Source organism: Nyctereutes procyonoides, unplaced genomic scaffold (genome assembly GCF_905146905.1).
Source record: "Nyctereutes procyonoides isolate TBG_1078 unplaced genomic scaffold, NYPRO_anot_genome, whole genome shotgun sequence".
Taxonomy (NCBI): Eukaryota; Metazoa; Chordata; class Mammalia; order Carnivora; family Canidae; genus Nyctereutes; species Nyctereutes procyonoides.
The window spans coordinates 15,064,318-15,088,947 of record NW_026575046.1 but is presented as its reverse complement, the minus strand read 5'-3'; the positions used below and the strand labels follow the sequence as shown (position 1 = coordinate 15,088,947).

At 37.6% G+C, this 24,630-nt stretch overlaps 1 protein-coding gene across 12 annotated transcripts in view; it reads left to right on the top strand.

The window, feature by feature from the left end:
- Window positions 1–24,630, top strand: part of PRLR (prolactin receptor) — a 173,043-nt gene that overhangs the window by 58,348 nt on the left and 90,065 nt on the right. For 3 of the 12 annotated variants that reach the window (XM_055324917.1, XM_055324910.1, XM_055324915.1), the window contains exon 2: window positions 13,905–14,132. The exons of the other annotated variants lie outside the window; for them this stretch is intronic. The gene's annotated coding sequence lies outside the window, so the exon portion shown is untranslated. The remainder of the gene's footprint in view (window positions 1–13,904; window positions 14,133–24,630) is intronic. 12 annotated transcript variants of the gene reach the window in all.

The window sequence follows — 24,630 nt, the reverse complement described above, 5'->3', positions numbered from 1 at the left end:
ATAAATAAAACAAGATCTTCAATATTCTCAGGACACCTTAATCCTACCATATTTTTCTTTTAGGAAGGACAATCTTTTCATTGCTTCTCTTGGAGTGAAACACTTACATTATATTTCACTTCAAGATATTTTCTAATTTCCATTGTGATTTCCTCGTAAATCTATAGGCTTATTAAAAATATATTGCTTAGGGGTGCCTGGGTGGTGCTGTCAGTTACATGTCTGCCTTCAGCTCAGGTCATGATCCTGGGGTCTCAAGATAGAGCCCCGTATCAGGCTCCCTGGTCAGTGGGGAGTCTGCTTCACCCTCTGCCCCAATCCTGCCAGTGCTTTTCCTCGCTCATTCTCTGTCTCTCAATAAATAAATAAAATCTTTAAAATATATATATATATATTAAGCAATATATATTGCTTAATATATATATTGCTTATATATATTAAGCAATATATATATATATTGCTTAATTTACAAACATTTGTGAGATTTTCTAGTTAGCTCTCTGATATTAATTCCTAATTTAATTCTACTGTGGTCAGAAAGCACACACTGGGACTTTAACCCTTTGAAATTTGCTGAAATTCATGGCCTAGTGTTTGGTCTAAAATAATGAATATTTCCATGTGCATTTGAAAAGAACATGCATTCTACAGAGTTGTTGGCTGTAGTGTTCTATGAATGTCAATTAAGTTTCTGATCATGTTATACAAACCATCTTTCTATGTATATCCTTACTAACTTTCATTTGCATGGGCAATTTGATTTGAGAATGGTATATTAACATCCCCTATGATTATGTATTTATCTATTTTTTCCTTTTAGTTCTGGAAATTTTTGCCTTATATATACTGGAGATATATAATTACATGAGTGTAGATTTTTGTTTCCCTCCAGTGGATTCTTTTATCATTATCAAGTGTCCCTCCTTTTATTTAATAATACTTCTTGATTAAATTCTGCTTCATTTGTTATTAGGTATAGCTGTTCCAACTTTCTTTTGATTAGTGTTCTGATGATGTATCTTTCTCCATACCTTTATTTTCAACTTTTCTGTGCCCTATCTTATAATTTACTCAGATTTAATGTTATTACTGAATTATTTGAATTTAAATCTGCCATCTGAATATTTATTTTCCTTCTGTCCATCTATTTTTATTCCTTTTAATCCCTTCTTGCCTCTCTTAAAATTTTGATCAGTGACCATTTTTAAATCATTCCATTTGTTCTTTTTATTACCTTGTTAAGTAGGCCTCTGTTACAGTTGTTTTAGTGGCTACTCAAGGGTTATAGCATGCATCTTGCACATAGTTACAGTCTACTTTGTTAGTATTTGAATACCTTCCTAGATGATACAAGTAGCTTACAAAAACTTAATGTCATTTATAATGCCTTCAGCCTTTTGTATTATTGTTATGTGTTTTGATTCTACATCTGTTGATAAAATCATAAGATAATTATTGTTGTTTTAAATAGTCGATACTTATTTAGATTTACTAGATATTTGCTTTCTCTGGTGATCTTTGTTCATTCCTACATTACCATGCTTCTATCTGTGATCATGTTCTTACTGTCTCTAGAACTTCTGTTAGTATTTCTCTGAGTTCAGAACTCCTGGCTATGTATTTTCTCTGTTTTAGTTTGGACTCACTTCTCTGTGGTCCCCTCATTCCTAGGTAATTGCCTTTCAAGACTCAGTCACCTTGGCTTCTCTTTGCCTGATGAGACTGCCTCAAATCCAGGACATTTTATACTAGTCCACATCTGTTCCCTGCCCCCAAAATTGACAAATGCCATAAGTGTAAAAGAGCAGAGGCCAATGTAAGAATTGCCTCAGCGCACTCCCTTACCCTGGGATCTTGGATCCTTCTGATGCCTTGAAAGAGTTTTGTGTAATATATTCATATTGTATTTATTTTTATGTATATCATATATTATTTATATTTATTTATAATTTATTTATATTGCATATATATGTGTAGTATATAAGTATATAGTTGTTCTTAGCAGCATATTAGTGTGAAACAAGCTACTCCATCTCGGCTAGAGGGAAGGTGGAACTTCTTACTCTTAAGAATAAGGAAAAGGATTTTATAACTTTGAATTTACCATCATAAAGGCATCCTCAAATGTCAGGCTATGTGGATTCCCAAGACTTTAGCACACACAGAAGTCAGAAACTACTATTTCTTGTCATATGTTTAAGGGTGTGTAATGGAGCCAAACTTAGCCACAAACTGCCAGATGATACTGAGGTATCAGTGATTACTACTCAGAAATAGTACCATAAAAACAACATAATCCACAGGGGAAAACAAACACAATCGGCTGATGAAGAGATTCCTACTTTTACTGCAGGGACTGCAAGAGTTCTACAACACAGCCATTAAATTTGTGCCTCACAACATGTCCTTCTTGAACACCTCTTTTGAAAATCTTTAAGATAATTTTACTCCCATTTTTTATGCTTATAAAGTATTGGAGTTTTGTCTCATATTTATCTTCAAGGCTGACAGAAGAATATTGAATGCTGATAATGCTCTGAACATCTGCAGTGACATCCCCAAAACTTGTCAAAATCAACCCAAAGATGCATCCATCCAAGTCTATTAACTTACCTGGTTAACTCTGTGGACTACCAAATTTAACTGAGCATGGGAGAGGAAGAAAGTTGAGAAAAATCAAGATTACACTTGAGAAAGGATATTCCTCAGTTATTATCATGAATTATTTGCCCCTAGAATGTTCTTTCTGGAGGTGTTACATTTACAGGCCATGCTACCCAAAACAGAACTGGTTATGGCTGAAAATTTATCCCAATATTGAAAAGATTCAAGAAAACTATAGCACATGCCAGGCTATTTAGAATAACTCACCATGGAACATGACCATGAAACCATAGACAAAAATTCATATTTGTTGTAAAAGCCTATCCTAAAACGAATAAAAAAGGAATAATTATGGAGGATTCCATCTTAAAGTGTCCCAAAGCATATCTTTTTTTCTTATTATTATTTACACTAAATGTGTGTTACATGTATTTGCTTCCTTTGGGTTAAATTTTTATTCTGGAACATTTTAAATATGCATAAAATTAGAGAAAAGAGTATAATAAAATCGTATGCTCCCATCATCTTCAAAATTATCAATTCATGACAAATCTTGTGTATATCTTGTTTCATTTAATGATCAAAGCTCTCGATTATTATTTGCAACACATGGATGCTAAACAGTATTATTTCCCACCATGGACCTACATGTATTCAAGTTGTACATCAGAAAGTGTGGATGGAAGTCATTACTATCAAGCAAATGGTCATGTTGAGAAGAATGTCCTAATGGAGCTTGTCCAAGGGACTGACTGTTAACTAGTTCCAGGTTTCTCTCTCCCAGAATGTGATTCTATTCCATGTTCACTGGCAGGATTTGGTTCTGTTAAAGTATTTATGTAGCTGCATTGTCTTCATTTGTCTTAGCCACTTCCCACCCTACTTTCACATAGGTTAATCAGAGGGTCAGTAGTATGCAGCTGCATGGGATACAGGTGTGCACTGCCAATGTTTTTACCTTTTTTGAGTTCTTGTGAGTTTCTTGCTCCTGCAGTAAATGTGATTTGAGCAGGGGGCGAGGTGGTGGTTGGAGGAAGAGAGAAATACGTGGAGGAAGTCATTCTGAGTAGGGTATTGCCCCATTAAAAGACTGTGATTAAAGTCTCTGAGTCCTAAGCCATCACACCGAGCAGAACTGCTTAAGTAAGAACTAAGTCAGGAAATGCGGAGTTTGTGAAAGTTTCATAGGTCATCCATTAACTGACATTTCAAACATAGATGTACAAAGTGAACTCTTTACATCTCTTTCCCTAGTAAGTGAAACATCCTCAACCCAGACTCAAACCGAAATTTACAAATTATCCTTGATTACACTTTTCCACCCCCTATGTCCATTCTATTCGCAAGTCTTATTATCTTTATCTCAAAGATTTATCTCAAATCCCATCTCTCTTCACCAGTTCTGCTGCTCCCTGCTGATCTGAAGGCCGTCATCTCTGAGCTGGACTTAGTCCTCTAGTAACCTCCTCCGGACCCCTGACTCCACTGTTTTCATCATTCTTTCCACCTTGTCTTTCCGCTCCCATTTCCCACACAGTTGCCAAAGTGATCCAGGGAAAAAGCTACATCATATATAAAATTTTTATAACTTCTTAATATACTTTGACTAGAATCAAACTTCTAGACCCTGATGCATTCAATCCCTATCTGCTTCCACAATCTTCTATAAGACTACTTTTGCCATACACTCTAGCCATGCGGGCCTCTTGAGTACCTCAAGTAACTCAGTGCTCTCACAGTTTGGGACTTGTTGCACCTGCTGTTTCCTCTGCCTAGAATGCTTTTTCTCTGGCTATCAAGTAGTTGACTCTTCTCCATTTATTTTTTTATTTTTTTTCTTCTCCATTTCTGATAACGAGCTTACATAGTTCATACTCAGAGAGCCCTTCCCTGACCACCCAATCAGTAAACTGTCCTTGGCTTCATAGGTTGTCATAATACCACATTTACTTTCTCCTTGAAACTTAAGATTGTCTGCTGTATTTATCAGCAGTTTTTATTTTTTTTAATAAAACAGCTGTCACTTGTCTCTTTTCTTGGCTCAAAATCCATCTAGCTTCATCTCAAGCGTCAGCTTCAATAAGCAGAACTCTGGCCAGATATCTGCAGCATATGAATTGTCAGAGCCTCCTGACAAGTGATAACGCAGTGTCTATATTTACTTGAGCTGTATCTGAGCAGTGACCAAGTCTGTCTATTCATCATCATGTCCCTAGTACGATGCTTTTATATAGTAAGCAACTGATAAGTATTTGACACAGGCATAAATGAATGAATGAACTTTTCAGGAATACTAGAGTCAGAGAAACTTGAAGTTTGAAAAGTTAAGAAATTTTGGCACTTGAAGAACACTAGGAAATTAACATAAACCTTCTTTGGTATTACTGTGGAATCTATGATTCAGTTTACATGCAGGATTTCAGGAATACATAGGCTTCATGTAGTCAGATACCTCCCCAGGTGACATGTCAGACTCTGCCTTACAAATTTGACTCTGAGGGTGCCAGACTTGAACAGAACTAAACGGAGGCACAACCCTCACTCCCTCAGGGCATATTCATGTTCAAATGGCCTAAATGCCAGTTTACTTGGTCATTATCTTGTATCCAGGCTCTTCCTCAGGATATAGTGTTCATCGGAAAACATTGAATCCCAGTGTTCAACTGGGATTGGCACAACAAATCCCACATCATTCTAGCAGGCTTGCTAGAGGCTCAGACCCTTTGCTGCCTGAGGGGTACAAATAAGAACAGCGAACTCCCAATTGTAGAGGAAATTCTGATCCAAAGAGACTCACTGCTAGAAAGTATAGGCATGTTCACTCCAGGTGTCCACTGGAATATACCAGTGTACCCTCTTCCCACTCACTTGGCAACTTTTAAAAATACAAGTGGGTGGGGGGATGGGAGAAAAGATAAAGGGATTAAGAGTACGCTTATCTTGATGTGTACTGAGAAATGTATAGAATTGTTGAATCATTATATTGTATATGTGAAACTAATATTACACTATATGCTAATTTTACTTGAGTTTAAAAAACACAGTGAAAAATAAAAGCAGTTAATCATCTCAGTTAGAAGCTGTCAAAATGGTGATAGGTAGAGGAAACCGCCTGGTCGATGCAGAGCCTAAGCATATGGAGAGATAGAATCTGAATCCAGGCCTACAACCAGTACTCACCGTGGACAGGTCACCCCTCTGCTGGGCTTCCTTTCTTCATCTGAGATATGAAACCACTGAACCAGCTCATCTCATTCAGATCTCTCAGTTCTGACTCTTTAATTTGAGAAGTCTTGTATTTTGAAACTGCAGTCTCGAGCAACAATCTCAACAGGTTGTGTATGTAATTATATACTTATTCTCACAGTTTCATAAGATCAGAAACTAGTGAAATTCATTTTTGTGCTACTTTTGTATTCCTGCTTACTTTGAATAGAAAAATCCTTCCTAAAAAATCCTAGAAATGTACTTCCTCAAAACATGGAAGAAAAACGTGAAAAATGCACCCTGGGGGCCAACAAGCTTATTTGGTATAGAGACAAGGTCGGGTCCAATGAATTTAGGCGGCTTGAGCTGTGTGGTTTGTTTTTGGAGCTAATCTTGAATTTAAACTCTGTGTCATCTATCAGAAAACTAAAGAAGATTGAAGTCTACAAAATACTGATGCTAAGATAGGTATATTTTACTTCCTGCCACAGGACTTCTTTTACCATAATCACTAATAAGCCTTTTTTTTTTTTTTTTTTTTTTTTTACTGGGAAGGGTAAAAGGCTGGAGGTCTTGACACAGCCATAAAGAAGAATGAAATCTTGCCATTTGCAATGACATGGATGGACTTAGAGAGTATTGGCTAAGCGAAATAAGTCAGAGAAAGACAAATACCATATGATTTTACTCATATGTGGAATTTAAGAAAAACAAATGAGCATAGGGAAAAAGAGAGAGAGAGAGGGAAAGAGGCAAACCAAGAAATAGACTCATTAACTATAAAGAACAAACTGGTGGTTACCAGAGGGGAAGTGGGGGGTGTTTAAGTGGGAATTAAGGAGGATACTTGTGATGAGCAACAGGTGTTGTGTGTAAGGGTTGAATCACTATATTGTAGACCTGAAACTAATATTACACTGTACGTTTACCTAACTGGAATTTAAATTAAAAATTTAAATAAATAAATAAAAGATTATTTAACCAAAAAAAAAGGTCTTGAGACAAATGTTAGAATTCAATGTCCAGCATTTGTCTTAATGCATTAGACTCACTGGATAAATGATAGCCATTTGTTGTGACTCTGTATAACATCCATAGAAGAAGCTCAAGGCTTTGTTGTTTTATTTTTTTTTTTGAGTTGAAGTATAATTAGCACAATGTTACATTAGTTCTAGGTGTAAAACATAGTGATTGGACAAGACTATAATTTATGCTATGCTCACCGTAAGTGTGGTTATCATCTGTGACCATACGATGTTATTACAGTACCATTAACTATATTCCCTATGCTGTACCTTTCATCCCCATGACTTACTTATTCCATAACTGGATGCCTGTATTTCCCACTTCCCTTCACTCATTTTGCCCATCCCCCTGGCAACCACCAGATTGTTCTCTGTATTTATGGGTCTACTTCTGCTTGTTTGTTTGTTCGTTGGCTGTTGTTTTTTAGATTCCACATAAAAATGAAATCATATGGTATTTTTCTTTCTCTGTCTGAATTAGTTCAGTTGGCATCATACTCTTTAGGTCCATCACAACAGCTCAAGGTTTTTAAAGCCTTGAAAAATTGGTTTTAGAAAGTATCACCTGGAAAACTTCAAGCTTTCCTTTCTCACAAGACTTCTGGAGTAGAACTAGTCACCAGTGTTGCAAGGCTCTCAAGGAAAAGTCACTATTGCTTGCAAAATTATCCTCTGTGAAGTTTAGGTTTCCAACATGGATCTACCTGTGTGTAGTCTCTGGCCAGATATTCATCAGCCATGTCAAAAGGCCAGTGGAGGCATTAATGCAGATAATCCCAATTAGCACTACTCCCCTCAGAAAATGAAAAGAAGCTTGCCTGATGAAGCAGGGAGCCTTGGCAATTAGACAGAATTAATGTATCTTCTATAACTTATGCTACAATCAGATATTTTCAGGACAAAGCATTTGGTGAGCTGGATACATTCAGCCAGTTGCTTCAATTTTCTACTGTACTTTACTTCTGTAATTATGGCCACGGATTTGAAAATAGTCATATGGATAGAGTTGTGACTTTAAGGGTCAGAATGCCTCTGAAGAATAATACCATATTCATTTTTAGAATGATGATCCTGCAGAGGTCACTTCCCTAGCAGTAATCTCTGGTCTTGATGAAGGAGCATTCATACCATCTAGTCCATCCCTTTGCAACCAGCATCAGGTCTCTGTGGGATCAAATCATTTTGGAGTTTAATCAGCTCTATAACAGGAGACAAGAACTGGGGAGCAAGGCACTACAGGAGTTAACTGACTTTCCAGGGAGCTAGACATGAAGCAGGGATGAGAATTGGTGACTCTCATTACATCATTATGCTTCTCAGATGGCTGACAAGGGAAAGCAATATAATCCATAGCCTTGGAAAAAAGTCCTTTGTCAGATAGGGGTTAAGCAAACTATTTTTGTAAGGTACTGGATCACTAAATAGTTTTGGCTTTGCAGGACATATGGTCTTTGTCGCAACTACTGGACTTAGGTACTGTAGCATTAAAGTAGCCACAGACAGTATGTAATGGAATAGGTGTGGCTGTATGCCAATAAAACTTTTTAATGAAGATGTAAATATGAATTTCACTTATCTCATGTTACAAAATATTATTTCAACTTGGATTTTTTTTCAATTATTTTAAAATGTAAAAAATAAAATAAAAAATAGGGACACCTGGTAGCTCAGTTGGTTGGGCAGCCCACTCTTGATTTCAGCTCAGGTCATAATCTCAGGATTGTGAGATCTAGTCCCACATGGGCTCTGTACTCAGCACGAAGTCTGCTTGTCCCTCTCCCTCTTCCACCCTGCTCCTCCCACACCCCCACCCCAACTGTGAGCTCACAGGCTCTCATAAATAAATAAATAAATAAATAAATAAATAAATAAATAAATAAAAAAAATCTTTTAAAACATAAAAAAACATTCTTAACTTATTGTGGGCTGGTTTGACCTATGGCAGGAGCTACCTACCCCTATTGTAAAGTAACATCTCGGACCAGAATTGATCCTTTATCCTAGATGATACCCATTTTCTCTGGCTCCACACCACATCCAAGAGCCTTAAATCACACTCATTTGTTCTCTGCAGAGGTCCTGTCACATTAGACTGTGAAGTTAAGCTACTTTTACATTTCATCTATGAAGTGCCTTATTCAAGGAAAGTCATCCTACGTGACTTAAGTCATAGGATTTAGGAAAAGACAGAGGGAAAGAATTCCTTCTGGCAAACGCACACTCAGCCACAAATGCCAGTTATATCGTCAGTGAGCATTGATGGTTTGGATTGCACTAAATAACATCAGTCAAAAGAGTATAAATGTTGCCTGTTAACATGGCTTTCGCAGGCAAAACAGAAAATGCCCCAAACTCCTTGCTAACATCACTGACTTCATGCCAATGAAAGGAAATGCTTGGGTTTGTATGTGAATAACTGCCTCAAGAAATATGCCACATTCTTTGGATCAATTGGAGTTCTAGAGACATGTTCCTTGGGCAGGCCTGATTTGTTTGCTCACTTAGCATACAGCCAAGTATTCTCTTAAAATCCAAGGGCTTTTTCTGCTACTGACAGACACTATTTGTTTGTATCAGAAGGGTGGACAGCCCTCTGGTAACACTAGTGTTTTCTGGGTTGAGAATAAGCAGATGCAGGTCTGCAGTTTTTCTCTTGGATGAGGGCAGGAGGTCTAAACTGAGGGAATAATGCTTTTTTGCTCATTTTCATTTCTTGACTGGAGTGCCCTCAGAGGCAAAGAGTGAGCCATGAAGGTTTTCCGGAAACTAAGAGAGGGCTAAAGGATATCATATCAGTTACTTGCCACAGTGGTGACTTTGAGCTCGAACTATCACAAACAGAGGCCTATAGGTAGGATACTAGAGCTATATTCCAGACCCTACCATGGGATACAAGTTCCTGAGGACCACTACTCATATTGCTCTTGAAGTTTTGTCACACATGATACTACCTCATGAGAATTACTAAGACTGGCACAGTGTTGCCTTTTGTGATATTTACGGTCACCAAGAGTTTTTGGTTGCAAGGGATGGAACCCAACTCAGACTAACTGAACAAAAATAAATACATAAAAAAGTAAATAACAGTAGCTCAAAAGCCTGGAAAAACTATGTTTTGATCTTTAGACATAATTGCGTCCGTATTTAAGAAGCATACATCATCTCTCCTTTCCTTTGTTTGTCTTATCTCTGTTTTCATCTGTGTTGGCTTCATCCTCTATGTGTACAGAAAGCCGGACCCTGGCATTTCCAGACTCATAGGCTACTTGCAACTCACAGTCTCAAAAGGAAAGAGCATCTCTCCTAGCATCTGTTTCTGTCTCTGTGAAAAGACCTCACTTGTCCCTGCTTCAGTCATATGTTCACCCTTGGACTTATCAGTGAGTCCAGAGGGATGAAATACTCGGATTGGCTACCACAGGCCAGATGTTCACCTGTTTAGTGTTACTAGAATCATGTGAAGTGAGCAGGAGGAGATTTTGATAATGAAAGAATGAAACAAACACAAAACAAAAAGCCTGTATTACACTAGTAATTCATTTGCATTTAGTAAGAACATGGTTTTCATAAGGAGTAAGCAAATCAGAAGCTACCTGGTGAACCATCAATTATTTCTAGATATTTCTCCATTCCCTGGTCTTCTTTCCTTCCTTTCACTGAGTTATGCTGGTGATCTGCTCACTGTGGACCAAAGACGACAGGGATAAAAGGGCTCATCTTCCTCTGCTATTGTGAGGATTAGATAGTGCGAAGACTTTGATGCCAATACTAACATCACTGCCTTACAGAAGCCTGCCTTAATTCTGATGAAAGGATCATCATTTTTGGCACAATTCACAGGTTGTCTGAATACCCAAAGTGTAAAGCTAGCAAATATATGGCTTGCAGAGGAAGCCTCATATCATAGCAAGAACATAGTGAGAAAGTAATACATTTTTAATTAATGTTTAATGGAAAATTAATCAGTAGTCTCCTCAGCTGGAAAGGAGATACTAGATAGAAAAAACACACACAAAAGGTTCAAGGTTCCCTTTAAAAACTGCCAAAACTTACCCAAAACAGTGTTAAAACAAGAAAACAGATGACTTCTAAGAAGAGGAATTATAATCTCTAGGGGAAAAAAAGAGGATAAAATCATCAGGATTTCACTTCTTTGGTTCTTTACTCCCCTTCTTTAGGCTTTCCAGTCATTTTCAAGAGATGAGGCTATGTGTGCTTAAAGGAGAAGTCCAAGGGTTTTGGAACCCCAGATTCTCATGAATAAAACAAGGTGTTTGGATGAATGAGGCCCAGGGTCCTGTCCAGTGTGGACATGCTGTGATCCTGTGTCCAACTTTCTGATCTATATTCTGACCTTACATTGAATGTGGTATAAGCAATCCCTAAGAACCACACCAAGCTATGCTCTGTTAAGGGAAGAGGACAAGTCCTCTCCCTGATGAGATATCTCATCAACCAGGAAGCGGTTAAGCAGACTTGATATGATAGCATCTGTACCTCAGCCTCCCTGGAGCATCCATGAGTTCTTCCAAAAATCCATGCCTTGCATAAGAAGTCAAGAAAATATTGTGCTAATAAAAATTTGGACTACCAGTGAGAGTTCTGCCCCCATACATGGGGGAAAAGTGCCTATTTCAGATCCTAGACATTGCTCTCAGCCCAAGTATATAAAGTTCTATTTATAGAAGGATCAAATAATTAATGTTTTTTGACATTTTGAGGAAAGCTGAGTCCAAACCACCTTAGATATCATTTCTTTTATGCCAGCCCTCTGAGACTACACTGAAAAATGGAAATAGTAATGGGATTTTTTCAAGTAGGCCCACAGGGCTAGGTTAAAGTTAAGTGGCATAACACATGCAAAATGGTAGGTGCTTATTAGAGGATAGCCATTGACCATTCATCCACTCAGCAGATGCTTATTAAGTTATCTTCCATTTGCTAGGGGCTATTCTTAGTGCTAGGGACATAGCAATAAACAGCACCATCAATGGAATTTATGTTCTCTGTGTAGGAGATAAACTAAGCAAATGTCAGATGGTGACAAGTGCTAAAGAGATAAATAAAAAGAAAGGAAGAATATTATGGAGTGTCCATGGGAAAAGAAGCAATTGCAAATAGAGCAGTCATGGAAGGTTAGACACACCTCTAGTATTTGCAAGGCTTGGGGGAAAGGTACAAGTACAGGACTGCCTGCTATATGTTTAAATCTTGATAAACTATGAAGCCAATCATAGATTAATGTCCCACCTTGACCACATACCTTCATTACATCTTGGCAATGCTCAGATTTGGAGTTTTCAAACCCTCAGAGCTCTATCCTAGAATGTGAAATGTTCTGTCTCTAGCCAGTGTCCCTCCCCACTCCCACTTTTTCCCTTCTCAACACGGTCCTATACCATGAGAACTTTCAAACACATGTGTGTGAATGCTCCAGCCCACAACTCCAAGTTCCATGAATGCACCTCATAAACAGCTGCCTCTCACCCCATAAACGGCTGCCTCTCGTCCTCCTCTCGGGCCTAGGAATGTGCCCACTGGCAGCATGGTCCTAGAAGTGGGGTTGGACCACTGGGGCAGGGAACTCTGGTTGCTCAGAATGTTCTCTAGGAGTGGGGAGAGGGAGTGGGCTCTCAGTAGACACCTCACGTTAGCCCTGCATACTCTTTGCCCCTTTGGAAAGGGATAAATGAGAGCAGTCCCCTCTAAAGAGGGAGATATGGGACAGTTGCCCTTCTTGGCTGGGTCAAAGGAAAGAACTGGTGAAGAACCCACTGACATGGTAATTTTGAGCAAAGACCCGAAGGAGTTGAGAGACCAATCCATGGAGGGTATTTGAGGAAAGAGTATTGTGGACAGCAGAAGTGGCAAGTGCAAAGCTCTGAAGTAGGAACACGCGTAATATATTCCAAGAGCATTAAAGAGACCAGAGAGACTGGAGGAGCACAAGTGAGGGGAGTGGTGATTTCAGAGAGAGGTCTGGAGGCCAGATCTTGAAAATTCATGTAGGTCATTATAATGAGTAGGACTGTTATTTGAGCAAGATGGGAAGCCATCTTGGCTTACTATGTAAGTAAGGATCTTACTATGGATCCTTGGATCCGTATGTTTGGATCCATATATTGGATCTTACTATGTTTTAAAAGAATTATACTGGCTGATGCTGGAAATGGGCTGCAAGGGGCAAAGAGAGAGGCAGGGAGGCCAGCCAGAAGGCCAATGCAATCATCCAGGCAAATGCCATCGCTTCGACCAAAGTGGTGGCAGTGAAGAAATGAGAGAAGGTTTCATTTTTAAATCTCATTTAAAGTAGAGTTAACAGGATTTGCCAGTGGGTTGCATGTGGAGTGGTAAGAGAGAAGAGTCAAGGATGATTCCACAGCTTTTTGGCTTAAGCATCTGGAGAGATAAAGTTGCTCTGTTTTTCTGTAACATAGGAGTAAACATAATTATAAACCATATTACTGGCAGCAGCCAATAAAAAGCCCCTGGATGATTTGAAGTAAAATAAAAGCAAAAGGTTTTCAATAAGAAGGGAGAGGAAGCTTGTATTGTTCTGCCCATGCAAGCAATGTGTATGTATTTTTTGTACACTAGTATTCACAGTTGGACAGAGCTTGTTTGCGAAATCATACATATCTTTTGTTTGAACTCCATTTTGTACCTTTAATCAAAAGGGCAGAACCTAAAATTACTGGGGTCGAGTAGAATCAGTCCTGGGCGCGGCCCTCCTTAGCTTCGGGATCTCCAGCAAGACCTTTAATTTTTTTCAAGCCTCAGTTCCTACATCTTAAGAATGTGGATGACAGTTGCCCATTTCATCAGCTCAGAAACAGCATCCACGTCCCAGGGGTCATTAAATACTAATGGCCTCCATTTAAGCAAAAGTTTAAACAAATATTTGGTCCTACCCATACTATAATTTATACCTTTGTTCATTGTTCTTCTGTGCTATGAACAGTTGATGATGGGGTGGTTTTCTTTAGCTATGATTTATGTGATCAGAGAAGTAAAACCAGTTAGCTCATTTGGTTATATTCTGAAATTAATGAGGTGTTCTTTTTGTAGGTGTTCACAAATTAGTTTCACTCTCTTTCTTGGCCACACACTTCACCTCAGCTTCACAAATGAGTGGAATTGACTGAAGCATGGGTCCAACAAGAGAGTGTAAACCCATCACTCCTGTTGAGAAAACAGCTCAGAACGCAAGCGTCCCTGCTGGTAGTAATATTTTGTTCAGATCTGAAGGATACAACCTTGAATCCCTTGTGATCATGGCAAAGAATAAATAAGAATGTAAGTAATTAAGTAAAATATAAGAAGAACAGTATAAGACTAAGTAACCATAAAGTTTAAAGTGTCTCATGAAGTATTAAGGCACTAAAATAGCTTTGACATTATTTTCCTAGCCTCCAAGAGTTTCTACACCTGAAATATTTGTGCTTCCAATTGTAGCTCTCAGAACCTTTGCTTCCTCAAATGCAAACCAAGAAGTTGGACGCCTTTACTTCAAAGAGGTTTTCCAGCTTAAGTGATTGCTAATTCTATGAGTCTTCTTCCTGGAAACTGTTCCTTCCACTCGGCACAGTAGATATATTGACATGTATTTTATTTAATCCTCAACTTTAGAATCTGGTTTTGGTGAACTGCAGTTATTTGAAGGTTTCAACAAATCCTCTTGGCATCTGAGAAAATTATTATCAATACCAGTTAAGGGATTTGTCAATCCTGTGTGATTGATTTTGAAATCTGTTAGCAGGGCTCTCTCTGGAGGCAAGGAATCTCATCGTTGGGCTTTTGTGTAAAAGTGAAGCAGCCTGGGATGACACCTGGGATTTGGCTACTGCTTCAGTCTTAACCAAATGAGCAGTCATCGTCTTCAGGGCTGCTGGCTTCCTGTAGCCTTGCAGAAATAATAGTGTGTGTGTGTGTGTGTGTGTGTGTGTGTGTGTGTGTGTGTGTGTGTGATGGAGTAGAAGGATGGGGGGCAGCAAGCAGAGACATGAGGGAGAAATAGGAGGGAGAAAAACAATCACAAAAGGACCAACCCACTCTGAGCAAATGAAAAAAATTCTTAGAATGCAATACTGGCTGTGTGTGTGAATAATTGGCTTGCAAATCACTTCCTTCACTTGCTTGTTATATAAAAATGATCATTTCAGTTTTGACGAAAGCCCAGAAGGAAACCAGGGCTTACTGGTTAGTTGTGTATATGGCTTTTGTGTAGAATAAAGCTTCATACATGGGGTTCTGAGTTGCTGGCCCACAGACCTGAGCAGGCAGATTTGAGACTGGTTATTACATAATTTTTGAGAAATGAAATCTCCAGCGAGTTGGCCTCAGGAGCAAAATGAAGAGTGAAACTAGAGGACAATCTGAAGCCTTTATCTAAATTTAAATCACAGTTCTCTAGGCAGAAGAAGAAGCAACAAACTCCAAAGGTTAAGGCATGTGGCTTTTGTTGGAGAGATTTTGCTAATTATCTTTCTTACGAAGATTTGACAATCACCCTTTATTAAGTGTTCACAATATACCACTATTTTATACACATGATTACCCCTCCTTAAAATAATCCTGCATGATGGCTTGGCTATTATTTTCCCCATATTAAGGATAAGAAAACTGAGACTTAGGAAGGTTATTAGCTTAAAGTCAAATGGCAAGTTAACAGAAGAGCTGCGATTGAGTTCCAGGTCTTGCCAGTAGCAAGTTTCTATGCCTTTTTCCAATACCCTAGCTCGCCTCTGTTCGATTGTCTGATAACTTGGCAAATGTGCACCTCACCCTACTGTGTGGGCTTTTATATGCTTCTCCCCATTTTCTGTCAGTCTTATTGCTGTGAGTGAGATAGGAATGGCAGGAAATCATAATATATACATCATTGTCTTCAATATTTAGTTGGTTCCTTGTTCTGGATTGGTTTTCTCCCTTGTTAGAATATTTAGTCTCCTCTGCAAACTATAACAGTATAAATTTTATATTTTCTCTGGGATACATGTCTCCCAACACATTATAAATAATGAAAATTGGCCTAAAATGTTTAATTAAGAAACTGTAAAATAGACCGTACTCAGCATGGCATTACTGTGGATTCATGGCGTCCATTTGTCCCTAGAGCTATAGAACCTTCAGATTAAGCTAATCAGTACTATTGTTATGTGCAGTGTTGGCAATTTTATTCTATGCTTTTCCATTCCCGGCATCTGTGCTTCTAAATATAATGTGATGTAAACGCCTAACTTGTTCTCGTGGTTTTGTTAAACTTTTTGGTGCTGATAGTTTGAAAGGGAAGAGGAACATGTCCTAAGAAGTATCCCAACTTATGCGGCACTATCCGAAGCTTACATCTAGCATAGCAATGGCTTAGATGCCAGCTGGTCCTGAAGTACCTACCGATCATTCCAGAATTTGAGCTTCCTAGTTTTCTGCATAGCATTTTGTCATGTGTAAATATTTTCCAATATTTTCCAATATACCATCTGTTTTCTAGAGGTACAGAAGGATACAGTTATTTACAGGATAAATCTCACCTTGATGAAACAATCAAAATTGCCATGCACCAATAAATTGTTGATTAAACCTTGCATACAGGAATGAGGTATTGGGAATGTGGTTCATAGTTAAGGAGGATGGATCACACAGATTAAGGCTGTAAAACTTACCCATTATGGTGGCATCATAAAGGGCACTACTACCAAAAACTGAAAATACTATTTTTTATCTTTGTTATTTATGTTTTTTGACTTTCAGAAAGAAAAAACCACCTTCATATTAAAATGGGCTAAATTACAGTGTGGCAACAAACAAATTCCATCAGTATGTTCCAATTACCAGTTGCTTTATGACAAACTGTCCCAACCTAGTGGTAAATAACAATCATTTTATTATGCTCACACATTCTGTATATCAGAAAATCTGACATAATATCACGGTGATGTTTTGTGTCTGCTGCATAATATCTGGGGTTTCCTCTGGGAACACTCAAATGGCTTGGGGGCTGAAATCATCTAGAAGCTTCTTCATTCACATGTTTGGTGCCTGGCTGGGATAACTCAGACTCAGTGGGACTCGTAACAAGAGCCTCTTGTGTGTGAACTCTCTGTGTGGCTTGGGGTCTGTGATGGTGGGATTCAGAGAGCCATCATGCAATGAGCCAGTGTTCCAAAAGGGTCAAAGCGGCAAGAGCAGCTTTCTGACCTTTTCTGACTCAATTTCCATAATCATGAAGCATCACTTCAGACACTCACATCAAAGGGGAGGAGAAATATAATCTACTTCCTGATGGGAGAATAGTAAACTTACACCAAAGAAGAGCATGCTGGATGGGTGATATTATGGGCCATCTTGATCATCTTTGGAATATACCATCTGTCATATATCAGCTTACAACACAAGGGTTTATTTCATTCTGAAAGTCTGCTGTGGATCCAGGCAATTCTCCAGAGTCAATTGATGATTTAACAATCCAGGCTGCTGTTTCCATCTTGTAGCTTCTCCATATCACTCATGATTCCAAAACCACGGCTATAGGGGAAGAGCAGCATGGAAGATCCCATGCCAGCTCTTAGATACACAACCCAGAAGGAACGTAAGTCACTTCTACTTACGTTTCATGGCTCATGTAGCCGTGCCTACATTTCATGGAGAAAGCAAGTGTGGTCTTCTTATGTGCTCACAAAGAAAACAGAGCTAGAAATGCTGACAAATGGCCATATGATTTATCACAGCTTCAGAGATATTGCCTGAGTGGTGAAATCTCATAATTGTGATCAGTGCTGGTTTTTGTACTTGTCAAATTAGTTCATTCATTCCTTTATAAATCTACCAAATATATATTCCATGCCTACTATGTGCAATACATCAGTAGCTAGTTCCCAGAAAGGATTCACCTACCTTTAAAAAGTGTATGATTGATTTTACTCCAGAAAACCAATTAAAATTTCAGTTGCTTTGTCATTGACTCCTTTGTGTGTAGGGCGGTGGGGGAAGTGGGAGACAGATCCTACACTGCCCTGTCCCCTCCAAGGAATATGAAATAAGACTTTTTTTCTCTCCTTACCTCCCAGGATAGTGATTTTTATCATTTTTATACACAATTATAGTCAAAATCCTTTTTCTTCAATATTCATCATCTGTCTTCCCTTTTGCAGGCTGTAATTTCATGAGACGCTATTGGGGATGCAGCTATATTTCCAGAAAATGCAGATGGTGGATATTAAATTGAACACTGCCATGGCAATACACTGTGTGATAAATTAAGTGGCTTTAATCCAGTTTAGAGTAATCATGCATCATTAGTCTGACAGCCCGATTCCATTTGTTGTTGTTTTAAAAGGAAGTTTCTATATCAAGGCTGCAAACTGTGGTTAAGTCTGGACAGAAGTTTCCTATTTTCCAAAAGCAGAGCTTGTAACTATATTTCAACAACGAAAAGAACAAAAACCAGCAGGAGCTCTGTTTGGGGCCAGTTTGTATCTCAGTCTTCAGTTAGAAAATTGTATTTCTAATGGAAAACGATAGGACAATCCTCACTCCCTGGTGAGAAAGAATGAAGAGGAAGAAATTATCTCTATGACAGACTGAAGTAGTGATGTTGTGGTTTTGCCTGGGTAGCTGTCTTCCTAAGTGACTTTGGGTGTGTAGAAAACCACTTGACTTTGATTTATCCAATGCCCCAAATCTCCAACTAGAATTTTCAAAATTATTAAGAACTTAGGGGAAGTTCTTACTTAAAAGCAGTAATAAGGGGGGCAGCCCAGGTGGCTCAACGGTTTAGCACCTGCTTCAGCTCAGGGCCTGATCCTGGAGACCCGGGATCGAGTCCCACGTCAGGCTCCCTTCATGGAGCCTGCCTTTCCCTCTCCCTATATCTCTGCCTCTGTGTGTGTGTGTGTGTGTATGTGTGTGTGTGTCTCATTAATAAATAAAATAAAATAAAATAAAATAAAATAAAATAAATAAAATAAATAAATAATAATAATAAAAATTAATAAATAAAAACAGTAACAGGAAATGTAAACAATGGAAATTATCGGAGGTTCACACTAAAAATTACTTTGAGCAAACATATAGCTGGAAAAAATTTAAAATCAGGATTGATAAAGCTCTTCCGTGAGACCCCTAACTATTGAAGTGCACCCACAATGACATGAACCCCTATGAGAAACTGGATAAGAAACTTAGTGGCCTGCTATCCTATCCAATGCAAAAAACAGTATTTTTAGGATTATCATCATAGGTTTTAGTTTGTTACAGCTATATGGCTTGTGAGGTCTTGCAAACTAGGTCAACCAGTCAGCCCTCAGATCTCGCATACCGTATGCAGTTAAGCCAAGAGGAACAAACAGAGATATTATCAAAACCACCAGCAAAACTGTCAATAGGTATTCTGATGATAACTTTACCTTTTAATGAAATCTCAGGTCTTTTAAGGTCAGTCGGATGTAAACTAAGCTGGAGATGATTATACTAAAAGGAAAGTTACTAAGCAGCACAACATTTTGAATTCCAAGAATTTTAGTTACATCGTAGTAGATACATATCACCAACTTCACTTACTTGGTGCTTTGGAGTCCGAGGCACTATATTTTAGAGCCTGGGCTGTCCTTCTCAAGTTCATCTTCTGGCAGTCTTTTAAAACTTTTGAAGGCTTACCAGTCTTGAAAAATTAAAGAAACTCTGTATGTATGTTTATTTTTCATGTGTATTCCTTGCATCTTTAAAATTCTACATATGTGTGTACTTCTTAAATCCCCAAACATGCATGCTACCTAATATTTATTTCTTTTCCCTGCTTAAGTACAAATACTGGTATTTTAAATGTGAAACTAGGGATTCCCTTGTTGGCAATATCAAATTCTTCTATAGTGTTAATCTAAAGAATTTTCTCTTTTAAAATTAAAGTTTGAACTAAATGGCTTCTAATATCTTCTCTAAGAGAAGGAAGAGACTTCTCTTTTTTGTATTTATTGGACACATACCATGTGCTCTGTGCTTACTTACACACAGTGTCTTATTCAATCCCCATAACAATCCCACCAGATAAACATTACTAGTCTTTTACAGAGGAAAACCCCAGGGGTACCTGGGTGGCTCGGTGGTTGTGCATCTGCCTTCCGTTCAGGTGGTGATCCTGGGATCCTGAGATCAAGTCCTGCATCAGGCTCTGCGAGGGAAGCCTGCTTCTCCCTCTGCCTGTGTCTCTGTCTCTGTGTGTGTGTGTCTCTTGTGAATAAATAAATAAAATCTTTAAAAAATGAAAACCCAAACTTCCTAAAAATTAAAGTTTGTCCAAACGGTCATGACCATTCAGCACTGAAGCTGGACTTGCGCTCCCGATCTGTCTCGCATCAAAGCCCACTGAAATGAGGAGGGGCCCACAAAGGCCCCTCCTCATTTCACATGGTATTTTGCAGTAAGCAATGACTATCTCACATAGCATTGAGCCTTTCTTTTTTTTTTTTTTTTTTTTTTTTGCCCTCAAGAGGGGCTAGAGCCAAACCTTCTACTCCGTTTACTGGCATCACAAAATGTTTCACTAATTCTAAACAAAAACAACAACAGCAAAAACCTATACCCTGGAAATTCAACCTAAACTGAATGATTGGAATAGTTTAAGTATGTATAGGATAGTTGGTCAACGTCTAATTGACTATGCAAAGTGAAGTTGAACTTAAAACAATTTTCTAAGTAATTAAGGTCAAAATAATTGCTATTAAGGAAAAAGTAGTTTGAAATATTTAAGAGAGTGGGTTATAAAATTTTCCAACTTAAGTTAGTATCATATACTTAGAGCATTTAGTCAAAACACCTTTCCAAATTTATTCCTCTAAAACTGAGTGGAAAAATTAAACCTACGATTGATTCTCTGTTGTTTACTTATCTGTATTGTAAACATAAATGTATTTTATATATTTTTCTCCTGTTATATTCTTTTAGTGTCATGTTTTTTTTAAATTTTAATTCCTGTTAACATACAGTGTTATGTTAGTTTCAAGTGTATAATATAGTAATTCAACACTTACATACATCACCCTGTGCTCATACAGTAAAATGCACTCCTTAATCCCTATCACCTATTTCACCCATGGCCTCACCTGCCTCCTCTCTGGTAGCCATCAATTTGTTCTCTATAATTATGAATCTGTTTCTTGGTTTCTCTCTCTCTCTTATCTCTCTCTCTCTCTCTCTCTCTCTCTCTCTCTCTCTCTTTCCTCTCTCCTTTCCTCCTTTGCTTGTCTTAAATTCTACATATGAGTGAAATCATATGGTATTTGTCTTTCTCTGACTGACTTATTTCACTTAGCATGATGCCCTCTAGTTCCATCCATGGCATTGCAAATGGCAAAATTTCATTTTTTTATGGCTGAGTAATATTGCATTGTGTATATATACTACAACATCTTTATTCCTTCATCAGTACATGGACACTTGGGCTGTTTCCATAGTTCAGCTACCGTCGATAATGCTGCTGTAAACATCAGTGTGCATCCTTTTGAGGAACCTCCATACTATTTTCCAAAGTGGCTGCACCAATTTGCATTCCCACCAACAGTGCAAGAAGATTCCCCTTTCTCCACATCCCCACCAACACCTTTTGCTTCTTGTGTTGTTGATTTTAGCCTATTTGACGGGGCTGAGGTGATATCTCATTGTAGTTTTAATTTGCATTTCCCTGATGAGGAGTAACATTGAGCATCTTTTCGTGTGTCTGTTAGCCATCTGTATATCTTTTTTGGGAAAATGTCTATTCATATCTTCTCCCCGTTTTTAATTGGAGTATTCATTTTTTAGTGTTGAGTTTTAGAAGTTTTTTATATATTTTAGATACTAACCATTTATCAGATATGTTATTTGCAAATATCTTCTCCCATTCTGTAGGCTGGCTTTTAGTTTTGTTGATGATTTCCTTTGCTGTACAGAAGCTTTTTATTTTAATAAAATTCCTGTAGTTTATTTTTGCTTCTGTTTCCATTGCCTCAGGAGACATATCTAGAAAGAAGTTGCTGCAGCCCATGTCAAAGAGGTTACTGCCTGTATTCTCCTCCAGGATTTTTATGGTTTCAGAGCTCACATTTAGCCCAGTTTAAATTTATTTTTGTGTTTGGTGTAAGCAAGTGGTCCAGTTTCATTCTTTTGCAGGTTGCTGTCAGTTTTCCCAGCTCCATTTGTTGAAGAGATTGTCTTTTTCCCATTGCAGATTCTTTCCTGCTTTGTTGAAGAATGGACTATATAGTTGTAGGTTCATTTCTATGTTTTCTATTGTTCTGTTGATCAATGTGTTTATTTTTGTGTCAGTACCAGATCGTCTTGATGACCACATTTGTAAGATAGCTTGAAGTCTGGAATTGTGATGCTTCCAGCTTTGCTTTGCTTTTTCAAAATTATTTTGTCTTTTGGGGTCTTTGTGGTTCTACACAAATTTTAGGATTATTTGTTCCAGTTCAGTATGAAAGATGCTGTTGGCATTTTGATAGGGATTGCATTAAATGTCTAGTTTGTTTTGGGTAATATAAATATTTTAACAGTACTTGTTCTTCCAATCCATGAGCATGGAATGTCTTTCCATTTCTTTGTGTCATCTTCAATTTCTTTCATCAGTGTTTTATAGTTTCAGAGTATAGGTCTTACACCTTTCTGGTTAGATTTATTCCTAGGCATCTTATTGTTTGTGGTGCAGTTGTAAATGGAATTTATTCCTTAATTTTTCTTTCTGCTGCTTCATTATCGGTGTATAGAAACACAACAGATTTCTGTACATTGATTTTGTATCCTGCAACTTTACTGAATTCATGTATCAGCTCTAGCAGTTTTTGGGTAGAGTCTTTTCAGTTTTCTATATAGATTATCTTGTCATCTGCAAATAGTGAGAGTTTTCATTCTTTCTCGCCAACTTGGATGCCCTTTATTTCTTTTTGTTGTCTGATTGCTGTGGCCAGGACTTCTAGTTCCATGGTAGTAACAGTGGTGAAAGTGGTATTTCTGTCTTGTTCCTGACCATAGAGGAAAAGCTCTCAGTTTTCCCCCATTATCTGTGGGTTTTTCATATATTGACTTTATTATATTGAAGCATGTCCCTCTAAATTTTGTTCAGAGTTTTTTATCATAAATGGATGTTGTACTTTGTCAAGTGCTTTCCCTGCATCTATTGAAATGATCATATGGTTCTTATCCTTTCTTTTATTAATGTGGTATATCACATTGATTGATTTGTGAATATTGAACCATCCTTGCAACCCAGAAGTAAATCCCACTGATCATGGTAAATAATTCTTGTAATGTATTGGTGTTTGCCAGTATTTCACTGAGAACTTTTGCATCCATGTTCATCAGGGATATTGGCCTGTATTTCTCTTTTTTAGTGGAGTCTTTATCTTGTTTTGGTATGTGTTATGTTGGTCTAATAGAATGAATTTGGAAGTTTTCCTTTCTTTTATATTTTATTGAAATAGGTTGAGAAGAATAGATATCAACTCTTTAAATGTTTGGTAGAACTTGCCTATGAAACCACCTGGCTGCAGACTTGTGTTTGTTGGGAGTTTTTTGATTACTGATTCCATTTCTTTGTTGGTTTATTTGTTCAAGTTTACTAATTCTTATGTTTCAGTTTTGGTAATTTATATGTTTTCTTGAATTTATCCATTTCTTCCAGGTTGTTTAATTTGTTGGCATATGGTTTTCAAAATATTATCTTATAATTGTTTTTATTTCTGTGGTGTTGTTACTTCTCCTTTCTCATTTGTGATTTCGTTTATTTGGGTCCTTTCTCTTTTCTTTTTGATAAGTCTGGCTAAATGTTTATCAATTTTACTTTTTTTTTCAAAGAAATAGCTCCTGCTTTTATTAATCTATTCTATTGTTTTTGTAGTTTCTGTATCATTTATTTCTGCTCTAATATTTATTATTGCCTCCCTTCTGCTGGCATTAGGCTTCGTTTGTTTTTCTTTTTCTAGCTCCTAGACACTTTCCAAGATGGCGGAGGAGTAGGAGACCTTAGTTTTGTCTGGTCCCGGGAATTCAGCTAGATAGCTATCAAATCATTCTGAATATCTGTGAACTCAACTGAAGATCTAAGAAAAGAATTGCTACAATTATACAAATAGAATTTTTGTAAGAATGACAAGATGGAAAAGCTCAGTACAAAAAGGAGAACAGGAGGCAGTACTAACTGCAAGGGACATAATCAGTATGAATATAAGTAAGATGTTAGAACTAGAGTTCAAATAATGATTATAAGGATACTAGCTGTACTTGAAAAAAAAAAACATAGAAGACCCCAGAAAATCCCTTTCTGGAGAAATAAAAGAACTAAAATCTAATCAAAACAAAATCAAAAGGCTATTAATGAGATGTAATTTAAAAATGGAGGTTCTAACTGTAGGATAAATGAGACAGAAGAGAGAATTAATGAAATAGAAGATGAAATGATGGAGAATAAAGAAGATTTTTCTAGCTCCTTTAGCTGTAAGGTTAGGTTGTTTGAGATTTTTCTTGCTTCTTGAGGTAGAACTATATTGCTATATACTTCCCTCTTAGGATTGCTTTTGCTGCATCCCAAAGGTTTTGGACTGTTTCTTTCATTTTCATTTGTTCCCATGTATTTTTTATTTCTTCTCTGATTTCCTGACTGACTCATTCATTGTTTAATAGCATATTGTTTAACTTCAATGTATTTATGGCCTTTCCAATTTTTTCTTGTCATTAACTTCTAGCTTCATAGCATTGTGGTCAGAAAAGACCCCTGGTATAATTTCAATCTTTTTGTATTTGTTAAGCCTGTTTTGTGATGTAATAT